Source organism: Camelus bactrianus, chromosome 36 (genome assembly GCF_048773025.1).
Source record: "Camelus bactrianus isolate YW-2024 breed Bactrian camel chromosome 36, ASM4877302v1, whole genome shotgun sequence".
NCBI classification, from domain to species: domain Eukaryota; kingdom Metazoa; phylum Chordata; class Mammalia; order Artiodactyla; family Camelidae; genus Camelus; species Camelus bactrianus.
The window spans coordinates 4,539,783-4,562,865 of record NC_133574.1 but is presented as its reverse complement, the minus strand read 5'-3'; the positions used below and the strand labels follow the sequence as shown (position 1 = coordinate 4,562,865).

Sequence of the window (23,083 nt, the reverse complement as noted above, 5' to 3'; positions counted from 1 at the left end):
TAAATATCATGAAAATCAATCAACCTTGGAGATCTATTTGGTATAATTAAATCTTTAATAATGTAGATTTAGATAGCCCTTTTGTTTCTGAAACACTTATGAAAATAAGTTGGCTTTGTATAACCACTTGCAGATAAGTGATTTAAAAATTGGGGTTTTTTTATCATTTGCTTGTTAAAAATAAGATATTAAATGTACAACATGTATTTTCCTTCAAGTTCATACGTTTTTCCCTATAATATCTTGACTTGTTTAGATAACCTAACCCACAGTCTGATTTATTTTAAACACTCAGTATGTGCTTCTGTCTGTTGCTTTATTAGAGAGCAAGAATTCTTTATTATTTTTAATAAAATATACTTGCAGGAAACTCTACTGGGATTCTTTAATTCACACAGTCAAGCAGTGATACCTGTTTTGTTAGATCAAGTGTCTAAGCCTATGAACTTCCAGAAGATTACATGGACAAAGTTAAAAACGTCATAAATGATCAACTAACTAACAACTAACTAATGTGTTCCTTGATTAAAAGTATAAATATGGGTCAGTCTTAAATTCGGATGTAAAGCTTTTATGAATTACATGAGTCTTTTACAAAATTCTTTAATTTGGGCTTTAAACCCTCCAGTAAAATACTGGTTTGAAGGAAGAAGGAAGTCGAGAATAGATTCAATCCAAATTCTATGGGAAAAAACAAAGCTAAATGTTTCAGTCATTTTTTGAAGCAGAACAGATATGTTTTCTGCACCATATGATTTTAATAGTATTCATCTGAACATACGGTTTTGACACCATGAGACCACAAGTCAACAAACAAGATCTCAGGCAAAGCAAGAAAAACAACTGAGAGGATTTTCTGCTGCAAAATTTCCCCTAACTAGAACTGTAATCGAGAATAAATCTGACGCCACATTGGATCGGTTCCTTCAGTCTGAAGCACTGCGCCCTGTTTTCCAGGCTTAATCTTGCTGGCTCTGCACCTTTTGCAAAACAACGTTGCCTTTAGCCTAAAACCTACAGGAAAGCCTATTCTCGGGGCTCTGACCTTTAACGATGTTAGCACTTCTGCACTTATGCAGAGATGGCAAGTTGCAAAATAGAGAATAGCGTTTGTTTGTTGAAGGTTTACAGGGACATTACAGCCTGACCCACGTGGACGGCTGCAAGAACAAACAATGCCTGCCACTAGAAGTTTGCACAACCAACCACACCCCCTCCCCTTTTCAGCTTAAAAGGAGCCTGAATTCTGACTTGGGCAAGATGATTCTCCAGGACAGTAGTCCCCCATCTTCTTCGTCTGCCAGCTTTCTGAATAAAGTTACTACTCCTTGCCCCAAAACCTTGTCTCCTGATTTATTTGTTTATCACTGTTGTGCAGTGAGCAGAACAAGTTTGGCCTCGGTAAGAGAACCAGCTTTGTCATTCCCTCTGATGTGAAAACTCCCTGGGTGAACACGTGCTTGCCTGGTGGTGGTGGTAGGCAAAAATATTTCACTTCTCCTGATTTCAATAGGCTAAAATTTCCTGCTATTTAAGTCAACTCTACACTTTTACAGAATCACCTGCAGATGTGCTTCTGGAAGCTTCAAAAATTCCAACAATGAAAATAATTCTGTTGTCTCCAGACAAGATACTTTTCCTCAAAACTGAGCAGCTCAGAGACACACTTCAGGAGTACAGATAGATGCAGCGTGCTTCATTTCCCATGCTGTTCCGACACAATTTTCCACTTAAAGTAAATTAAAATCTGTCTTCAATAGCAGATGCTCTGGCATGATACAACAATGTCAATTCCACTTATATATTGAGCCAGAGTAACTTTAAAAAAATTAATGGGTTTATACCAAACTTCTGCTTGATGTCCTGTCTTCTCTCTGGTGGCGAATTCCTTCTTCTTTCTTCCTAAAAGTTCTCCTGTTATGGGAATTTAGCCTTTACTGTGCACATTAAATTGGGAAGGCTCAAGTTAAATATGTGAGGGGGTGGCATGCATATTTAATTCTTACTTATACATAGATACAAGCACACAGGACCTGTGGCTTGGAAGACGTCACTTCCTAATGTGGGCAAGAAGATGGTCTATAGTTCAATCCATGATCTAAAAGCAGTTTTCTAGGATATAATAAAGCAATGCTTGAGTTATAAGACAGAACAACTCCTGGATATGAATCAGTGGCAGAAATCAGTGGGTGCACATGTGTGCACGCACACGCCCATGCACACAGAGCAACCTTGGAGACACTCCATCTGTGCTGATGGAGCAAAGCCATGCAGGGGACATGAGGAAAAGTGCCTAATACAATCACACCAGGACACCTGAGTAATGGGTCATAGGAGTCAATTGAATTTTCTGGTTAGCTGAAGGTCAAACAAAACACTTTTAGTTTCAAACATCATTGCTAAAAGTTTTCTTAAAGCACAGGAGCCTGTTTTCCTGCCTTGCTTAGTGTCATATGGCATATTAAACATGACAGATTGGTACTTCTCTGACTGTGGAACGGGAAAGGCCTTGCTGTCATATTTCTGAACATTAGTCTATGATTTGAACCACAGTGGATACTGAAAATGGGGCAATTTGAGTGAATGGGAATGGACATAAAATAGCAGTCATTGACTGTGTGTGATTTGCCAAGTTTCCCAAAAAGTAGGGGTAGCAAGCAAATCAGATAAACTGAGGGTTCTTGGGGTGGGGAGTCGGGTGGTCTGACAGCTGGGTGGTCCCAGGTAGCTTATTTTACTGTGTAAAATTGTGACTATGATCCAGTGACACATTGTCAAATTCTTGTGCCTGCAGCTTTGATACCTGGCCAAGTCTGTGCAGCCAATTTTATCGATGGTGCATAGTGAAGATAACTAACATTCCCTGAGGACCAGGTTGTGTGACTTCCATGCACTGACTCACTGAATTCCCAAAGCACCCCTTGTGGTACATAACAGTCTTAAAATATGCAGCAGGGAATTATTCTGTTTGCAGGTGATAAAATGAAGCTCTGAACTGTTGAAGCCTGGCCCGAAATCATGCAGATGGGAAGACGCGGTGCTGGGAGCTGAGCTCGGGCCAGGCTACAGAACCTGAAGGGCCCAGCACGTCCCCTCACAAAGGAACCTGGCCCGCAGCCACTGCCAGGCCCTGTTCTGTTTCCATGAGTGCTCATAGGAAAATGCCAGGTACTCAGGGTCAATGTGACTTCATTAAGAAATTCAAACTGGGATAGCCTTTTGTTGGGGACTGTAACCTGGGAGTGAAACTGGCAGTGAAGTGAGGGAGGAAGCAGCCCTTGCTGTAAGGGTATTTCTAGGGAAGAAGGTGCCCCGATGGGCAGGCATGGGAATTGCTGTGATGGTGAGCCCCCTGTTGCCCTGTGGGGTGTGGGCAGGGAAGGAGAGAGGCTGTTCAGACTGGTCATAGTCAATACAGTTTGTAAACAGCTGAGTTCTGTTCCCTCACAGCTCAGGCACCTGCAGGACATGAGGATGCTTAGCTAATGACCAACAGTGTGTAGCAAATGCCAAGAGTGGGGTGGAGAGGAGAGATGGGACCACCTTCTGGAAGAACCTCTGCCCCAGGGCACCAGGAAGGTAATGAATGATTGGGGAGGCACAAAGGGTTTCTATGGCCTCATCAGGTAGTTCCTACTTTAAACAGATAGTCTGGACTCTATGGTCAAATACGGTGGAATGACTGCTCTTATCTTAGGTTCTACAAACTCTTAAACGGATAGATTTCTATCTCCATTATACAAGCGCTGCTGGGTAACCTTTAGAGTCATGTGAGGATCTAAAGAGTGAGTTCTTATTAATGCTATTACCATGCTTCTACTAAATTAACACATCAGCATCAGTATAACGGCCACGCTTCTTAACAACTTCCCCTGTAATGGTCTTGTAAGTCACAAATAATAATTATAAAGAAATTATATTAAAATAATAGTTACAGTTACAACAAATATGTTGTTCATAACGATGATAGTGTTAGCATCTCCCTCTCATATTAAACAATACCCAACACTGGATTCCTTAGGAAGCAACGCCAATGCATTTTTGGACTTTTCCAGGTCTTCACCGCATGAAGCCTTTTTACACACATGGGCCCACCACGGCCAGAATTGCTGTTCCTTGCATGGTGGGCTGCCACGCTGTAATGTCCTGGGCTTTTTCTGGCACCATGCGTCTGTGCTTGGTAGTCAATTTTCCACGTACCCACTCTGATTTCCAATATACTGTTCTCCAGAGCCAACAGAGGGGCCACTGGAAAGAGGCCACAGATAAGTTGGTGAACCCAAACTGAATACCTGTTGAAGGAATGGACACACAACGTGGAGTGGTGGATGGATGGAAGGACAGCATCAATTCCTTTACTCCTGTAAAGAGAGAGGGGCAAATGGTGAACTAAGTCCCAAAGAGAAAACTCATTCATGGTAATAATAATGTTGAACAGTGAGAGAATCCAAACAAAAGGCAAATATAAAATCTCTGGGAAGAAGACTAATTACAACCTGTTTCTTTCACATATATACCCTTAGTAGGAATAACATACTTAAAAATCTTTAACCAACCATAGTTATTTGCTGGTAATAAACGTGGGAATCTTGAAGCATACTATTCACTCTCAGTGTTTAAATAATACAATCTTGGAAGATGGTTAGCAATTGGGATTAAAAAAAGAATATTGTGGATGTATCTAACAAGTTAAATAGAAATAAGAAATGTACCTTTGGGAAAGCTATGCATAGAGAACGTTGGAGGAAATACACTGAAGATAGGCAAGAGAGCAAGCTCCCTTGAGTCTGGGAAGGTGAGTGCAGCCCATTCAGAGGGTCTATGAAGTTACTACAAGTCACAGAAAGCTATGCAATTAAAGTGCCTTCATAAGCAAAATATCCTTCTTCAGGAATTTTTATCTTGATATTTCTATGGTCTGTGTGGTCACAGGAAGTCAAAAGTATGGTGGTGGCTTAGAAGTTCTTTTCTCTCTGTCTGTAATTTACAGGGCATTGCTACAGACGGGGCAGCAGAGATCTGAGGTAAGCTGTTCCATGGGTTGGGGGAGTGGTTAGAAATGATAAGGCCAGAGATCTTAAAGACTTTTAGACCCTCCCCTCCTAACTGGCAGGCTTTTAATGTAAACTAGCACAGGTATGTAACTAAGACAGCGGATAAGAGGCAAATTTATAGTCCCTTTAGTGTTACTGCTCAGTCAAGGGGTAGGGACCACTCTGGCCAGGAACGGCAAGGCCGTGGATTGGGTGGATGGGTAGGAGGAGCTGATATTTGCTTCTGACTTGAGAGGCAGGGGTGTGTTGCAGAAAAGCCGACAGTGCTGGGAAGATGCAGCAGGTCCACAGCCCGGAAGGAGCTGTCATATTCAGGGAGGTCAGAGAGCAAGAACCAGAGTTAGTGACACCACAGGGTCAGCAGCGTGGCAGCAGTGATTCAGTATATGTGTCCATAACCCACCTAACCCTACATGAACCCACCTGCCTACAAGGGGCAGGGAAGAAGCAGAAATGTGTGGAGTGGGTGCAGCCACTGGCAAATTGGCAACTGGAAATCCTAATGAAATTCACTGCTCACAGTCACCATATTGCAAATAGGGCCTCACACTTTCACATCCTTCTTATTCAAGGGAAGCAAGAAATTAAGACCTTATTAGCAATCAACCCAGTTCAAAACCCAGAAAAGATATCATTTATAATGACAACAAATGCACAGACTATTCAGAAATAAATTAATGAAAAATGTTAAAATGATTCTGATAAATGACTTAAAAAAAGAAAGAAAAATGATGATTGAATGAACAGTAGAATGCACCATCCTCTTCAGTGGGCAGACTCAAGTTTGGGGGACATAGAACATTTTTTCTCCAAAATAAATTTAGAATCTGAATGCAAATTTAGTTATTAATCCCAAATGGATTTAAGAAAAAAATCTTAAAGGTGATCCTAAATTTCTTCCAGAAATATACACAAATATACAAATAAAATAATGAGGAGGGAAGTTTGAATTTGTAGTATTAGGGACATTCTGGAAAAGGATAAAATAGGACCAACTCTAGGAGGTATTAATCTACGGTCATGGAAAGAGTATAGAAATAGTGCACTGAGAGTATGAATGAAATAGAGTACATTTCAAGAATAGACATGGATATTCATGAGATTTTAGTAATATTATAAAACTGACTCTTCAATTCAGTGGATTCAATTACTGGAGTAATTAGCTAAATCATTGGAAGAACTGGTACAGTGTCTTCACTTTTGACATTAAAATAAATTCCAGATAATTTTTTAATTAAAAAATAAAACACCAGAAATAACCCAACATGATTTAATCTTTCAGATATTCAAGCGAGAAGAACTTTGTAAAAAGCTTTTGGAAAAAAGGCCAACAAGAGCAAAAGGCTAGCAACTCAGCAAGGCCAGAAACGCCCACTGTAAAACAAAACTAACCCTCGCCCAAACCTCTCTCATGGCCCTGTGTTGCTCTCTGATACTTTCTACACTTTCTTCTTCCATTTAAAGTCCAGTTTCTTGGAGAAGTACCTGCGCTGAAAACTCCTCCAGGGCTCAGAGCCCTGCATCCACCACGGCCCTCACCGCAGCACTGAGAAAGGAGTTGCACTACCGGTGGCTGCTTGTTTCAATCCAGTGGTCATTTTCAGCTCCTGCTTATTTGATTACCAGGTAGCTTTTGCTGTAGACAAATATTTTCCTCTCAGTGTAATTTTTCCCCCCTTAATTTTTGTTTTACTTAAATAAATTTAAAAAGCCCAGGCAGAAAATTGTGTGTGCACACATACACACACACAGATACACACAGATCATTTTTTTAAAGGCTACCTAAGTATAGTCCTCCTCCTCTTTTTCCCCAGGCTTGGCAATTGAAGGTGGGCTTTAGCTCTTGCTTTTTTGCCCCACACACCCCCCTTTCTCACTATGCTGCTTTTAGTCAGTGTTCAAATCCCTCTTAAGCCAGTTTACAGCCTTCTATGTGTTGCCTCAACTAGTTTCTCCAAACTGCTCTGATGTTCTTCTTTCTCTTGGTGGATTTCTCTTCTCCCATGTGCCATGTACATGGCCCTTTTCCCCAGGGCCTCGTCTCCAATCCTCCACTTGGCAGGACTGAATCGCCCCCATGGCCTCACCCACAGCTCCTCTGAGCTCCTGACTGGTGAATCCAGCTTAACAACGGGCATCACCCCTCAGATGTCCCATAGACAATTCGCACTCAAAATGCCACACACAGAACAATCTCCTCGAAACCAGCTCCTCCCCTTAAACTCCCCCTGCATATCCGCTCTCCGGATGGGTCACTGGAAAGTCACCTCAGCAGCTCTGCGGCCCGCCACCCCGGCCCTGCAGCCCCCTCTGCAGCAGTCACCACTTCTGCCGCACGTGTCTCTCTCCCTCTGCCCAGGGCCTCTCTTCATGCGTGGGCCACTTGTTGTCCGGGCTACCTGCGGTGGTCCCCAAACTATCCTTTCCCCACAAAATATGGGCCTCCCCCCAAAAATAGTATCCTCCATTCTCTTGCCAGCATGACCAGATCTTCTTCAACGTAAACATTATGCAATTCTCTTGCTTACAAATATTCCAATATATCCCTGTTTTTTTAAGGATACATTCAAGTCTAAGCACACAAGACCCATCGTGACAAAGGCCTTGTGCACCTGATATTGCGACCTATGGATCCTTTGTTCTAGCCCTACTTGTTGTTCTTCAGTCTGGCCAAGCCGCTTCATGCCATGTGCTCTTATATGTCTCTACCTCTCTGCATGAAGTGTCCACTCCCCCTACCACACATTAGACACCTAACTTCCTTTCTCCTTTCAAGATTCAGTTCAAATATTTCCAGCTCTAGGAAGTCCAATGTGTGTTCACCTGCTGAGCAATCCATCAATGACTCGCCAAGCCTCGCCTGGCCTGCGGAGTGCAGACACAAATTCTTACCTGTCCTCGTCCCCCCAGCAGTCGATACAGTGTTTGGCATAGCAGGTGCTCAGTGTTAGTTGGATGGATAAACGAATGAATCAGTAAAGAGATGAGAGGTCTACAATCCCCCCCAGGTACTCAGCTGCCATTTTGGAAAGTTCATCCTGCGGAGTTAAGGAAATGTCAGTGCAGGTGGTGGGCAGACAGAACAGAGGTGAGGGCGTGGGGGAGATAGGCCTGGTCCTGGAGAGAGCAGGAGAGGCGTGGGTGGGAGAGCACTGGAGAGAGAGGGAATGGAGGGGGCGGGTGCAAGGAGATGTTGAAGAGTAACTGATATTAAATGCAGTAAATTAAATGGAGAACATAATATATGAAGGGAAGATCAAGTTAAAACAGCAAGGGTGGAAAAGGCAGTATCAGAGACAAAAAGCTCTCACTTCATCACTCACTGCATTTCACTTATGGCACCCACCCTCAGGGAAGGCAGTGCCAAATTCTTCAGAGACTGGTGTTCGTGCTGTGGGTGCTCTAAGTACAAAACGGTATCTTATGGCTTCCAGATTATAAGACTGATAGATTATTTCTCTTATGTCCCATGTCTGAGTTCTCAGACAGCAGGATCATTCGCTGGTGGGAGGAGAGCTATTGTGGTTAACAACTCAGGGTTACTCTAATAATCTCAAAGGACAGTGGGGAATTCACTAAAACAAATAAAAGAAAAATTTCACTCAGAATAAAACATATGCCATGTATAGAACCTTGTGGGGTTCTTGGGGGCAATGTTACCGCCAACTCATCTAACAGTTGTATGTGAGTGTGTTGGAACTCCAAGCTCAAGTCACTTAAACACGTTTGAGAACCAGGGTCCAGGCTGTGGTGCTCAGGACGTGGACGGGAAGATGAAACGCCTGACTACTGCCTCCGACAGGATCAGCCCAGCTGGGGAGCGCAATGGACACGGACACTATCACGCACCATCAAGAATCAACTGCAATTCATGCCTAGAGAGGAGAGCAGAAAATCTCTAAAACGTGGCTGGGTTCCTGCCAAGGCTTGGCAAGAGTCCTTCCAGGCAGGAAAGCAGAGAAAGTTACTTCAGGTGAAGGATACTAGAGATGGTGGCTGGGTGCGAGGCCTAACGACGCACGGATGGAGGGCTCCAGGGTCATCTTTCAGAAGCTGTTCCCCTTCAGCAGCTAAGAGGCATAACTAAAAGGGCAGTTGGGGTGTCATTAATGATTATGGGGAAAACTGGGAGGAGGAAACTGAGGTCAGGAGATCACCACCAAAGGCACTTTATTTTAGAGGAACTAAAATAATTCAAAAAGCACTTGGAAATTCTATCTCCCATGAATGAAAAGAACACAAAATAAGTTTCAATCCAGCGTTGAATACAGAATAACAGACTGCCTACTCTCAGAAATGGATTGAATTTTCTAATTCGTTAGGGATTATTTAGATAATAGGAAAACGAATAAATCTGAAAAATCTCTCTAAAATAGTTGTTACTCTATCCTGTTTTACAGGGTAGGGGGAGGCTGAATTATTTAATTGGTATTTTAATGAGACTATAAAGGTCTAAATGTCCTATCAATTTCTCCCAAAAGCGTACAACTTTTCCTTTCAATGACCTTTATTTGACTTAATTAGATCAATAACTTTCTTCCAAGGATTCTTTCGTGTGTGTTAAAATACCAAATGATATGCTGCCCCACAGAATGTTGTTGTTATTAATGCTGATATTAGCCACAATAAGCCATATTTACCATTATGACTCATGTTGAAATAACAGGTCATTGGCTTATAGTTCTTTTGTAAATAAGCAGAATAAATGAACATAACTTCTACACCAGAGACTGCAGCTGCACCCTTAGTGGAACCTGGTCACGAAACACAGCAAAAGCAAAGATGAAACTCAAATCAGACACCAGGCCACAAAGCATAGCACACTGAAGATGCCACAAGATGACCTTTCACTCACCGCGGGAACCAGATGTATTTCCATATATAATATATATTTTTAAAAACAATTATTTTATATAAAGAATGTAATTTAGAAAAAACAAACTCACTCTAAGTGTAGACTTATAAACAGGAAGCACAAAGGGGTGCCTTTGCAGACATGAACCCCCATGCATAAATTCAAAGCCTATTGACCAAAATCCGTACCTGTCCCCTAAGCTTAAAAAAAAAAATTTCAAGGCAGTGGTGAGCTGGAAGGGCTCAGATACAAAACGTGCACATCATCAGCCTTCTAGTAGATAAAAGTGCGCCGTGCATAGTAGAAAAGATGATGTTTCCCATGGAAATCTATTTCGAGATGCAACCATTAAAGGCAACCGAGAGCTCAAAACCAAGTTCAACGAAAGAGAAACAAAGGCCAAGCAAATGTACAGAAATGTACAAAGATATTGGAGAAAGAGGGGACCTGTGCTCAACCAATACCCCAGATTAGCAAATTCATCCTGGATTCAAGCCAGTGATGTGCCAAGAGGTCACTCAAGGAACCAGGCAGAAACCATCGGCCGGAAGAAATAGGAACAATGTCAAAGGCAGGTGTGAGGTGTGGAACGGCTGACCCTGTGACCCTTGCTGCCATAAGGCAGGAGGCTCTTGCGGGCTTTCTGCACAGGCTGGCGGGCTCACATGACTCTGTTTAGAAGGGTATCAGCCAACAGCTGTGCCACACGGGCTGCAGCCCGAGCTGAGTCACATCTAGTAACGGTTCTGAGTTCATCCTTTGACGACATGACCAGAAGGATCTGAGGATCAATGGTGGAGACGTACCTGAATGAGTATTCCATTTCATTCCTTGGCAGTAAATCTTCAGCTTTGTACATCATAAATATTGACAAAGATACACACAGGCACCCTGTTTGAAAGCCTGACTGCATAATTGCATCTAATGGAGAAAAGCGGGCTCCGTATCGGTATGCTGGGTCATTGTTTGGCTCCGTAACCGATGCTTCTGAGACCCAAAACATACTCTAGTATAACCGACAGCACCGAAATCTCCACTGAGGGCTTGCTTATTTCAAGGTATTCATAAAATAACCCCAGTTTGCCCATGGGATACAGATGGTTGTCCTATTCCCATCGTGGGGTGCTCTGTTCTGCTCCCGAAACTGTGGCACCATTAGTTTCATGACCCAGCCAAACAGATCAAGTTATAAGGCAGGATATTATCAGACCAAGGTCATTAAAGTATTACTGACATTTCAAGGTGAAAACATCATCTTCCCAAGAATTTAATTTCTTGTTTTCAGGATATATTTCTTTTTATTGCTGCCTCCCTACCACCAAATATTGTGAAAACTAGTCCTGACTACGTACGTTGGGTTTACTAAAATTGTAATGACTACTACTTTATCCCCTACCTCCTTTTCAGTTGGGCATTTAAGCTTTTAGAAGATACCTTCCCTCATTTGTCTTTTTTCCCCAGATTTCTCTGCTATTATCCACCGTGGCCTTTCCAGTCTGAAAATCGTCACAGAAAATAAGTAAAAGAAAGAAATACAGGGTATGTGAGCTGGTGATAAGTGCTGTGGGGAAAATAAAGGAGGGCGAGGAATGTGTGGGAGGGAGGAGTGGGGTTGGGGCAGTGACCTTTCAACAAGGCAAAGACGGAGGCAAAGGGGCGGGCCGAGGAGGGGCAGAGGGAACGGTGATCACAGGCCTAGAGACCCCTCACGCTGGACAGACAGCATGGATACTGGTGTGGGCCAGAGCGAACAGGAAATAAGTGGTGGTTTCTGGTTGGAGCCTAAGAGACTGCAGTGAGGATGTGGGCATTTTTCCCTCTGAAGGAATTGGGGAGCCATGGAGTGTCACTGAGCAGAAAAGTGATACTCTAACGTTGGATCGAACAGGTCCAAGACCCTAATTTAAGCTGAACAAATCAAGGGCCAAAGAAGTGACATGCCGCCTCAAAGTCAGCTCAGAGCTTGAAAGGAACACAGCCTCGACTCGCGGCCCAGTGCTCTGCCCACTCCCGGATGCTGGCCCACAGAGCTGTCTCTAAGCTTATGTTTTCTCCTCACTCAGAGGCTTGTGGGCCAACTGAATGCTTCCCCCTTTTTGAAATGGCAATTTGTCCTGAAATGAAATCGGAGTTGGCAGTGAAACAAGGCATGGACCTGTAGCCTACAGAGCTGTTGTCCCTGAAAGCAACAGCCGGCGCGTGGTTTACTCGTAGATTTCGGCAGAAGAGACAGAGCAACAACTGTGTGGCTGAGCTTCGGCTGACTGCACCGCACGTGTGGATGGATTTCAGATTTGGACAGTGAGGCGGCTTCACACGAAAGGCAGGTGTATACATCATACATGCCGACACGTCTGTATGCACACACACGTGGACACACACAGAGTACATGATGTGACTTGTAAAGAGCTGCCCCTGCGAGGTTTCCCACTGCCTCTGATCTCAGTGTTAACCTTTCCCTGGCCATGCTCCCAGGTTTGCTACGAAATTTCTTTGCAATGGAACACGCCCTTCGCTTCACAAACTTTCCCCATTTCTTTCAATAACTTTAGGGGAAGAGCAGGGAGCTCTGGGAAGTGGTGGATATATGGACTCGAGATACCCATGAATCTAAATCCACACTTCATGGATTATTGGTTATTTAAGTTTATGTACATTCAAAATGCAATTCTTGAGGATCTCAGAAGATGGTTTACACTCACTGCTGTGGCAGAACGTTGCGGTCAGTAGACACACCACTGGGTCCTCTTATTCAACACGTTCTTCCAATAATTCAGATATTACTGTATCACAAATGCCCATTTCTATATTTTGATATCTGCTTTTCAGTATAATTATCTTCCTTCTTTATTCTCTAAATCTTAAGATTTTTAAACATTTGTCTGAAAAGTGGTCCACAGTCTCTTAACTAATGATAAGTTGATAAAGAGATCCTGGAGATCAAAACCACATTTGAATTCTGAGATAAACTCAACTCTGTCATATACATGGCTAGGTTTAGTCTGCAAATACTTTGTTTAGTAATTTTTGCATCAAACAACAAGGTCCTACTGTATAGCACAGGGAAGTACATTCAGTAACTTTTAATAGCCTATAGTGAAAAAGAAGATGACAAGGAATATATATATATGTATGTACAACTGAATCACTATGCTGTACACCAAGAATTAGCACAATATTGTAAACCAACTATACTTTCAACAAAAAAAGTTGAAGTAAAATTGGGAGATGAAACTTCCACTGCCCAGGCTGCTGTCAGGATGAAACGATTCAAAGCAGGCCAGTTATCAGTAACCCCCTAACACAACAAAACCCCATGTGGGATCTTCCTTTTGAACAGCACAGGCTAACCGGCTGTGGTCACCTGGAAATAGGGTTGAAGTCACTAAGACCCTTGGCTTGGGAATGCCGTGGCCACAGGGGTGGGGGTCACTGCAGCACCTACGAGAATGACGGGGACAGCCTGCTGCTCAAGCCGCTCCCAAGGCCGCAGCCCGGAGCGCTGCAGTCAGGTCTGAGGTCCAGCCGGGAGCGCGCAGCTCCACAGCCCCTCGGAGCCCTGGTGTGAGGGTGGCGCTGGGACCGCGCTCGTCCATCACCCTCCCTGTTACCCAGACTCGGGAGTCTCCTGGGGGAATTTTTCTCTGCCTCATACTTCGTGTCTCAGCCTCCTGTGGAATCCGGTCCATGCCCCAGGGAAGCAGGGATTTTACCCTCCGGGACCCAAATCCAACACAGTTTGGATACAGGATGAAACTTCCATGTTAACTCAACTGGCGCTCCCTTCTTGTGCTGAACTGCCCTCCCCCGTCGATGGCATTAGGTCGTATAAGAAGTCCCGACTTGCTTGTCCGTAGCTAAGACTCTGAGCCTCTTGCTAAGTCTTCCTGACTGGAACCACTCTTCTGTGGCAGAAAAGCTTGTGCTGTCGTCTACCCATCATTGTCCTCGGTCTTTTGGGTTTTCTGTTGGGATATGGTTCTTGTGCAGGGATATCAATTTGCACATGAGAAGCACCTGTAGACATTTAAAAAAATACAGACACTGGATACGCCCCCCTCTCCAGTCAAGGCTGGAAGCTTTCTCCCTCTAGCAGGGGTTAGACAATCATGTGCTTGGGAATTGACCACACATATTGGCATAATCACAGTAAATTGCCCTTTACTCACTGCTTCCCACGTGGCATTTTCTGCTTCATGTTGTCTTTGTACCCTCATTATCACATTTAATCCCTGCATTATAGATTATCACCGTTTCTGATGAGGATACTCCAAATTGCTTATCTTGAATACAAGTATCTTTGATTCTCTTAATCTATTTCATTCCTGAGTCCTGTTCCTGAAATTAAAGAGTGAATTATGGACACATTTATTTAAGATTCTCTTATTATATGTATCTGACACATCCTCTAACCAAATCATATCTGGAGAAGAGAGATTTTCTCTTTTAAACATTTGCTTTTTCTTACTATATAGTAGTGCATACACATGGTGGAAAATGTAGAAAACATATAAACTAAGAAAATTATAGCCATACATTTTCTAAACACCAAAGGGCAATGCTATGTCCTTTTGGGCATTTAACAATTTTTCTTAATATTTTATCATAAAATTTCCCTAAGGCAAGTTGCTTAACCCTGGAATAGTACTAGCCTTTTGTCAAGTACAGAATAACCTTCCCAGAAATGACCCCAATATCAAAATAGTATGTGAGGCACGGAAGGCCACACGGCTCACAGCTTATACTCTGAGTCCTGCAAAGAATGCTGTTAATTCACTGGTGTCACGCATTTGATGCCTGTGAGTCACTCACCCACTCAGGTGGCTCGGGCTGAGACCTACTTTATACCAGCTGCCAATCCAAGTGCTGGGGAGACCCCAGAGGGAGCCTGGATCACGGCATCACTGCCCTTCTTCATTTGCTCCGAGAAACCTACTCGAGAAATCCACATGGAACTTGGGGTGTGGAGGCAGGTGAGTTATGGTGAAATTCATTTCATTATGTTCCTTTAGACATATTTACATAGCATGAAAATAATCGCTACCTTTATAAGTTTTCTTTTCCCTTCCTATGTATTTTTGTGGATGGGTATATTATTGGTGCAGCAAGAGTAATTGATAGATCTCTGGTATGTTAGGATTTTATATGAAAAATTAAGAAGGAAACAGGCACATTATACAAAGTGAAGAGGCAGTGAGGAAAACGCAAGCAACCCTCGAACATGGCTACCACTTAGCATTCCTGGTTTTCAAACAAGGGAAACATAATTCAAAACATATTCCATAAATATTTCAGCCCAGAGTAGAAATACATGGAGGCAAAGTTCAGCTCACTGGAACCTACAACAATGTGCTTACTTAAGCAAAGGTATAAACAGACCACAGATACAATAATGCATCCTTTACTTTAAACTAGTTCATGAGAGCAAGGTTCATTTCACATGAATTGCTCAGTACCAATTTAGGAAATATATCCTTCTCCTTGATTGGTAAAAATAGCTCACTGATAACCAGATTCAACAAAATTTACTGTTAAATAATTAACCTATTTCCTTCAGGAAATGCTTTTGAGTAATCTGAGTTAAGTATTTCCTCTATCTGATCTATTTCTTTTCACAGAGAAAAATAGTGTTATTTGCACATGAGCTACTTTTACTCCTCTGGAAATAATCTGACTGTGAGCTCAGGGTAAGAGTTGTCTACTGAACAGTAGGGAAAAAAAAGATTCATTTCACAGCAAAGATCAGAATCTTGGTTTTTTTGAGGGGCGTGGTGAGCTGGGGGACACGGGAAATGCCTTTGTTTAGAGACAGACCCCAGTAATCCATACTGAAGCTTAAAGATGAAGCCCTTGTGAAGAAATGTGGAAGGGCACACTGACACCCAAAAGTGTTCACTCGGCAAAAACAGAAAGAAAGAAAGAAATAATAATTTAATTGCCCTATAAAAAGAATGGACAGAAACTTGGTAAAAAGGGAGGGAGAAGGAAGGTTAGGGAAGGGAGGAGAAACAATGAAAGGGAACTTGGATGCAGTGGGCAGAATAGCAGGTTTCTGGAGCCTAAAATGTAGGATGATAAGAAAAAAGGTAAAGTTTAAAAAGTAACAAAGTTTAAAATACTTTAAAAATTTAAGAATGAAGTTAAAAATATAAATTTTTATAGTGGCATGGAAGATTTTAAAATTACGGAGATTTTTAAATTTCAAAATTCAAGTTGTTTGAGTTTATCCTCCATACTCCAAACAACAGTAAGGCCTGCTTGTGTAAGTGGCTTTGGGGGACACCGCAGAGAGGGGTGAGCTCTGCAGTTAGGTTGGCCAGGAGCAGAATGCTGGTATGGAAGGCAAGACAGAAGAGAGATCAACAGTTTCATGAGAACAGAAATTCAAACCCAGAAATTATCTTAAAAAGTTTAGTGTGGTAGGCAGAAAAATGATTCCCCTCCCAAGATGTCTATGTCCTAATCCCCGGAATATATGAAGAGGTCAGGTTCCCTGGCAAAGGGGGCCTATGTTTGCAGATGCGTTTAAGGTTTCTAACCAGACGACTCTAAGAGAGACGAGCTGGATTATAGAGGTGGGCCCAGTGTAATCACCAGGGACGTTAAAGGAGGGAGAGGGAGACAGACGAGGGGAGAGAGGAGAGGAAATGTGACCACTGGATCAGAGTCAGAAACACAAAACCATGCTGAATTTGAGAGAGAGAAAAAAGGTCACAGGCCAAGAAACGCAGGTGGCCTCTGGGAGCCAGAAAAGTCAAAGATACAGGTTCCTCTGAGGACTTCAGAAACAGCCCTGCCAATACTTTGACTTCAGCAGGCTTCTGCGTTCAAGAACGCTACAAGGTTAAATTTGTGTTGTTTAGTGGATACTTTTTCTTTTTTCTTCCTACTACCATGACGTTTGGGGATACTTGTTACAACAGCAACATAAAGCGAACACTGTAAGCTCCTTGAAATGCTCAGAAATTACAGATAACACTGGACTCTCCACTTTGATATGGGATTGGGCTTATTTGAAAATCAAAAGGACAGTGTGACCTTTGCTAACATCTGCTTTTCTCATTTTTAGGAAGAGAGCAGTAAGTCAAAACTTCTGTAGTTATTACTTTAGAGAAGTGTCTCTTAAAACATTATGTAACCCTGTGCCTTTGGACCACAAGAGAGTTTCTGTTCTTAGAAAAACATGGATTCAGGGAGATAGGGTCTTACATGTGAGTCCCACAGTGGTCTCTTATTGGCAAAGAGAGCTTGGGCAAATCATTTACCCTCTTTAAGCCACAGGATCTTCATTTGCAAAAGGAAGATAAGAATAAGGATTGTTTGGGTGATTAAATTCTACACACACACACGCACACACACTTAACTATACAACTTTTAATACAGTGACTATCACATACTAGGCACTCAACAAATTCCTGTTATGGATTTTTAAATGCGTGTGTAAAAGGAGGAGAAAGTTGTGGGAAGTTGTGGGAAAACTTAGTTCACGGCCCTAAAAAGGGCCATCTCTCAAAGGGCTCTGATCAGTCAGTCCCTAATGATGGGCTCATAAGCAGAAACTATAGCACCTGGGGATTAAGTTAAACAAAAAGGAAGGTATCTAAGCATAATTATTAAACAGCAGGTACGTTTACACTGTTGGCTGGATCATCTTATCTGGAGAGCTTTAATAAGCAGAGAGTCTCCCCTGTTTTAGAGATGGGCAACCAGGAAAATGACGTGGATGGGTGGGCCGTTCTCACTCCAAGATCACATGACTTAGTACTCACGGAAGTAACACCTCTTGTATGTTATTCCAGATGGACTGTCCTCCCATGATTATTGTCAGCTGCGTCATCAGTTCAAGGAGACAGCCACCTGGGTCACACTGGAATATTAGAAAGAAAATTTCATTTCAATTTTAGGTAGCTCTAAAATGAAATAAAGTCATTATTATATGCCTAAAAAAGTCTAAGGAACAGAGAGTAAAGACACTCTTCATTGGGCAACTAAGAGAAAACCGGAAACAGGTTAGACTGTCAGAACACAAAGCTGTATTCACACGTCTTCACTTCTGTATTTTCACAGCCAATACACCAGATCTCCAGGATAAGTCACAAATCTGCCCTTAAAGGATGTGATGTAGAAACACGAGGAGTAGTAGTTGACAAACTGGAACAAGAACAACTTCATGGCTAGATTGTTCTCGTAGTCAGTCTGGTCCTTGGGAGCTCTGCAGCTAGAATAAAGAAAAGTTAATTCTGTAAAACTGTGAACGGCTTTGAGATGCTCATCAAAGCCACGGACACATGAGTTAACACAGTAAATATGTATATATATACACAATTCACACTGTTTTCATTTAAGCTGTGTTGAATTCCTTATCATAGCTAGTATGTTAATTCCAAATCTACACACTGTTGTAAGAGTTTCTCCCACTATGAACGCAATATCCCACAAGGCAAAAAAAAAATAAATAAATAAAGAGTCAGCCGTTCCTTAAAATTTATAAGCACAACAGTATCCACTGGGCAAGAACTGTCCTCTGTCAGGTGTAAGTTGAAAGAAAGCTACTTTAAACATCCTGCTAAATGATATTCTCTTGTTTCCCTTAACGGCAGTAAGGTAGGACTATTGAAGAAAACAAACAAAACACGGGGCATCTTGCTAGAAGCATTTGGGGAACATAAAACGGGTCATCCTCCTAGTTCAGAATTTGAATTGGTCTTAGTGTTTTCAGAAGATGACCACTGAGCAGACAACTGGGAATACGACCCAGCCACATGCAGCGGGTCGGAAGCACTTAACTTGGGCCGCTAAGCCGCTGGCTGGGATACAAGCCAGAGAGAAGAAACATTTATTAAAGAAGCCACAGCTGATGAGAATGGAGCTACACTAACAGGAACAGCATGGGGGGAAGACACATAACACTGTGATTACTTGTCCTCTCCGTAGCGCACAAGCAAATCTGCCACTGGAACCATGACCCTCTTCCATTTATTTGCAATACAGAGACTATTTACTTTCAACAATAAGGTTCATGATCTAATGTAATTGAAATTATTATTAAGCACTGACCTGTTTACACAGAGCTTGGACATTCTAATGCTTCCTTTTTCCCTTTTAGTAATGCAAAGCTGGAGCTAATTCACTTCTCACATAGGAGAGAGAAAATACGTTTACACTTGAAGTTTTCTAAAGACTGTAATGTACTGGAATTGAAGTGCCTACAAGATACAGTCTCTGTTTGGACCTGGTTCTAAAACTGGTGTAGAAATGACCTCAGCTGCAGGAGGAGCTTACCAGAGTCAGTCATCATGATTGCCACTTTCTCTTATATGGCGTTCAGGGTCACGATGATAACGCTGTTGAGGGAAGCAGTGATGGGCGTGGCCCACCTGCAGAGTCAGGTACTTCTGGATTAGGTCTCTTCCATTCAGGTTCTTGGAAAGTTTTGCAGGAAATACAATGAACACTGAAAGCCCGTAGACAATGATCCCAGTAACTGAAGCAATGGTCAACAGGACCTGACAACCCAAAAACCCAGCAGCATGAGACTCACTAATGATCGTATTTTTAAACAGAAAACTTGCCCCCAACCCACGCTTAAACAGACAACATGCATGGCCTGTAAAACTCACATAAACGTGAGAAGTGATGTAAATCGCACATAAATGCCACAACATTCGTGAATATCAGGCATGTTAAACTTTAAGGGAAGAGGAATGAAGGATGTCCAAAAGAATGAGTGCATCCACTAATGTAACATGCTGACAGCAGGAGAAGCTGTGTGCAGGGCATAGGGAATATATGGGAACTCCAATTTCTGTGAAGTTTTCTGTAAACCTAAAACTGCACTAAAGAAGGAAGCCTGCTATGTATATCTTTAAATGGCTGAAAATGGAGTAACTGGTAGCATGTTCTTTTGGAGACAATTCTGTGATAGCAGAACCAATGAAAATACCCCTTCTACATCTATAGACTTACTTAGGTTATGATCTAGTTGTAACCCATGAAAGGGATACACTTCCTTTCAAGGGAGAACCTATCACTGATTGAGGGGTCAGCAGGTGCTAGCTGTCGTCTTCATTCTGAATAGGACCAGGGAAGCTGTGGACGTGCCATGAGGGAAATACTGGAAGTGACAGCAAGTCTCTGCTGATGGAAGCTTCACATGCTTTTCATACTCCTTGAGATCTTAAATCGCAGGTATTCATACTCCCTGCATTTGCACAAGATTCATGTCCCCGATCCATTGTAGTTCTGACTGTGTGGACCCAAGGGCAACGGGGGTGTCTGAAGCATAATTTTCACGTGGCTGATAGGGTTTCAGCTCCTCACTAGCCAGGTATTTTTCTGGCCACTTAAGAATGCACATTAAAGATCCCAATTTTAAACTGTTTTCCTTTCATCTACCTTCTTGGTCATAGTACAGAAGCATGTACTCAGTGTCCCTGGCCGCTCCTGATGGCTGCCCCAGAGAGAAAGCTACAAAGAATGTGAATTTCAAGACTAGGTGAACCACATCATGTTATTTACAGTAACAGCGGGAGGCTGGCTTGCACCTGCAGGGGAGAGCAGAGGGAGTGTTTACAAGCCCCTCCAGGAGCCACACTCCTGCATCTGGATCCCAGCTCGGATGCTAGCTGTCGGGCCTTGTGCAAATTTCTTAACCTCTAGGGGCTTCCATCTCCTCACCCATATAATGGGAGGATAATAATAGCAATTTATAGGACTATTGTGATGAGTCAATGATTTACTAATTGTGAAAATAATTAGAACATTAACCACAGGCATGTGAAAAACTCTACTTAAGTTTTAGCTATGAATATGGTGACCAAGTTCTTAAAAATTGTTTTTCTTAGTTTTTAAGCCATCAGTTTGTAGAGAATGCATTTTATTTCCTCCTCTATTCTCTTTCATCATCCTTTTCTTCACAGTTAAGGCTTCATGCTTGTGAAAGGAATAACTTTTTGGTGTGTGTGTGATTAAATGTGAAAATTAGTTAAGGCTGAGAAAAATGTATTCTAGAAGGTATATTAAGCCTTCCTTTCTTGTACAGCACATATAGGCCATTTAAATATTATGCATTTTAAATGTCTGCATAATAATTTTTTAATTATGTATTAAGAAAACATTATAGTTAAGATTCTTTAAATGCTTACTATTGCTTCAGTACACATCTATTTTTCTAATTCCTCACAATAACCCTGTGGGGAAGGTAATATTATGTCTCTTTTACAGATTAGGAAGTAGAGCCACGTGGAGATGATGCAATTTGCCCCAAATGAAGCAACTATTAAGTGAAAGAACTGAAATACTCTAAGAGCCCAAAGACACACTAACTGTATAGCACTGCCTCCTACATGGTCTGTGAAATCAATTCTAATTCATTTCAGAACTTTTACAAACTTGACACATTTCTATTTTTCTTCCAAGCACTTACTGCGTTCAATATTTCTGAAGAAACAGGAAAGCTTTCCATTCTCCTTCTTCAAGTTTCTTCTTATTTATCATGTTTTCTGATCATAATTTTAATATTTGCTCATTAAAGAAAATTTGAAAGTAGTCAGTAGTGGACAGAACTGCTATCCTGGATCTATCCCCAGTCTTAGAAGAGGACCCAGAATTTGATTTAGGGTAAATAACCTCCCTTCTATTTTTAGTCCTGTGATTTATGCTCGATTGACCCACTCTCTCTGAAGCACCAGAGGTAGATCTCAGTTGGTTTAAGACAAATAATACCCCTCATTCTATTGGCTTAGCACATGATTTGAGAATTGGTAAATAACCCAGGAAGAGCCACTATTATGTGAGAAGATAGGTGCTGGTGCCCATGTGAATGATAAGCTTCCTCTATCAAGAGAGGAAGCAGCCAAAAGAGACCTCTCTTTGGATGGATGTGTGATCTGAGATGCTGAGTGCCTAGAAGCAGAATGCTGAGACATCCTTGGGCACAGAATGAAGACAGGATAAAACCAGCCCTTGACATCATCTGGGCTACAGTATCTCTCCTTGACTGAAGCCAGACCTCAGACCTGAGGATTTCATTTACAGGAACCAATAAATCCCATGCATCCCCATTTTTTGGTTGTTGTTTAAACACATTGGAGATTGATTTTGTCACCTACAATCAAAAGACTCCAACTCTGAGAATGAATAAAAAATAAAATAAGAAAAATGCTTCTACCTGTAGACATAATTCCATCAGAACGGTGCACTGTTTGTATATTACAAATCATTTTATATATTAATTTTATTCTCAAGCCTATCATAAGCATAACACTTTGACATGTCATAAAATATTTTCATGGACACACTTTTTCATGGCTGCATAATATTCTACTATGTGAAGGTTTGGAAGAATATTTTGGCTGAGATTTTATATATACATACATACAAAAGTATGTCTGTGACTTGCATCCATACTGAATTTTCCCTGCCATTTTGAAATACTTCCTGAATAAAAGTTTTTCAAAACTGAATTATTGGATTAAAGCATATGAATATTTTTGACTCTTGATATGAACTGCCAGACTTCTTTCTAAGAAGGCTTGAGGAGTACACCAGAAATTAACACAGCATTTTTAATCAACCATACTTCACAAAAAATATCCAGTAACCTAGGCATGGGATTGGTGATCACTGGCGCTTCATCCTCATAAACAGATGTGTGTCCCTTGAGAGGTGGAAAACTATTTCATTCTGATGTGCACTGAATGAATTACCATTGGAGTGTGACATCGATTTTTTCCTTTGTGAATGTGTGTTCATCTTCTCTGCCTCCTACGCTCCTGAGATTTTTTGATGTTACCTTTGAAGTGATCTGAACTCTGTATGTATTGAAGGACTTAGCCCCTTGTCAGATTTGTAAACAAATAACATCCTCTGTTGTTTTCTTTAAAATTAGGATGCTTCTGATGCATGGAAATCTTAATATATATTTTCCTCTGAAACTTACTGTTCATCTAGAGGTTGTATATTCATACATAATTATTTGTAGTTTTTTTCTAATTGTATTAATTTTTTAAATGATTCTGGAATGTAACACAATATACGGTTCACTGTATGATTTCAATCTTTTCTTTTCCCCCCAATTAGCTAACAAGTGTTCCATTTACTGAATATCCTTTATCTCCCTGATTTGTAATGTCTTCCATCTCTTATATTAAATTATTATTGATATCACAGCCCA

The 23,083-nt window shown here is 41.7% G+C and overlaps 1 long non-coding RNA gene across 25 annotated transcripts in view; it reads right to left on the bottom strand.

The window, feature by feature from the left end:
- Positions 1-736: 736 nt before the first annotated feature.
- Positions 737-23,083, bottom strand: part of LOC123617641 (uncharacterized) — a 65,298-nt gene continuing 42,951 nt past the window's right edge. For 12 of the 25 annotated variants that reach the window (XR_012504421.1, XR_012504424.1, XR_012504406.1 and 9 more), the window contains 5 exons: positions 21,335-22,037; positions 19,192-19,415; positions 14,079-18,127; positions 8,687-13,926; positions 737-4,361 (listed from right to left, as the gene is read on the bottom strand). This is a non-coding gene — a long non-coding RNA (uncharacterized LOC123617641). The remainder of the gene's footprint in view (positions 4,362-8,686; positions 13,927-14,078; positions 18,128-19,191; positions 19,416-21,334; positions 22,038-23,083) is intronic. The other 13 variants (XR_012504416.1, XR_012504423.1, XR_012504427.1 and 10 more) reach the window with 13 other exon arrangements.